Raw genomic sequence first — 1,517 nt, 5'->3', positions numbered from 1 at the left:
ACGTGTAACGAAGAACGTATAACGAATAACGTATAACGTATAACGTATAACGTATAACGTATAACGTATAACGTATAACGTATAACGTATAACGTATAACGTATAACGTATAACGTATAACGTATAACGTATAACGTATAACGTGTAACGTATAACGTATAACGTATAACGTATAACGTATAACGTATAACGTATAACGTATAACGTATAACGTATAACGTATAACGTATTACGTATAACGTATAACGTGTAACGAAGAACGTATAACGAATAACGTATAACGCATAACGTATAACGTATAACGTATAACGTATAACGTATAACGTATAACGTATAACGTATAACGTATAACGTATAACGTATAACGTATAACGTATAACGTATAACGTATAACGTATAACGTATAACGTATAACGTATACCGTATGACGTATAACGTATAACGTATCACGAATAACGTAAAACGTATAACGCATAACGTATAACGTATAACGTGTAACGAAGAACGTATAACGAATAACGTAAAACGTATTACGTCTTACATATTTCGTATGACGTATAACGAATAACGTATAACGTATAACGTATAACGTATAACGTATAACGTATAACGTATAACGTATAACGTATAACGTATAACGTATAACGTATAACGTCTAACGTATAACGTATAACGTATAACGTATAACGTATAACGTATAACGTATAACGTATAACGTATAACGTATAACGTATAACGTATAACGTATAACGTATAACGTATAACGTATAACGTATAACGTATAACGTATAACGTATAACGTATAACGTATAACGTATTACGTATAACGTATAACGTATAACGTATAACGTGTAACGTATAACGTACAACGAATAACGTATAACGTGTAACGTATAACGAATAACGTAAAACGTATGACGCATTACATATGACGTATAACGTAGAACGTATAACGTATAACGTATATCGTAAAACGTATAACGTATAACGTATAACGTATAACGTGTAACGAATAACGTAAAACGTATAACGCATAACGTATAACGTATAACGTGTAATGAAGAACGTATAACGAATAACGTATAACGTATATCGTATAACGTAGAACGTATAACGTATAACGTATAACGTATATCGTATAACGTATAACGCATAAAGAATGACGTATAACGTATAACGTATAACGTATAACGTATAACGTTTAACGTATAACGTATAACGTATAACGTATAACGTATAACGGATAACGTATAACGTATAACGTATAACGTATATCGTATACCGTATAACGTATAACGTATAACGTATAACGTATAACGTATAACGTATAACGTATAACCTATAACGTATAACGTACAACGTACAACGAATAACGCAAATCGTATAACGCATAACGTATAACGTATAACGTATAACGTGTAACGAAGAACGTATAACGTATAACGTATAAAGAATAACGTATAACGTATAACGTATAACGAATAACGTAAAACGTATAACGCATAACGTATAACGTA

Source organism: Ptiloglossa arizonensis, unplaced genomic scaffold (assembly GCF_051014685.1).
Source record: "Ptiloglossa arizonensis isolate GNS036 unplaced genomic scaffold, iyPtiAriz1_principal scaffold0508, whole genome shotgun sequence".
Lineage (NCBI taxonomy): Eukaryota > Metazoa > Arthropoda > Insecta > Hymenoptera > Colletidae > Ptiloglossa > Ptiloglossa arizonensis.
The sequence above is the reverse complement of the archived record's forward strand: the minus strand, read 5'-3'. Positions refer to the sequence as shown.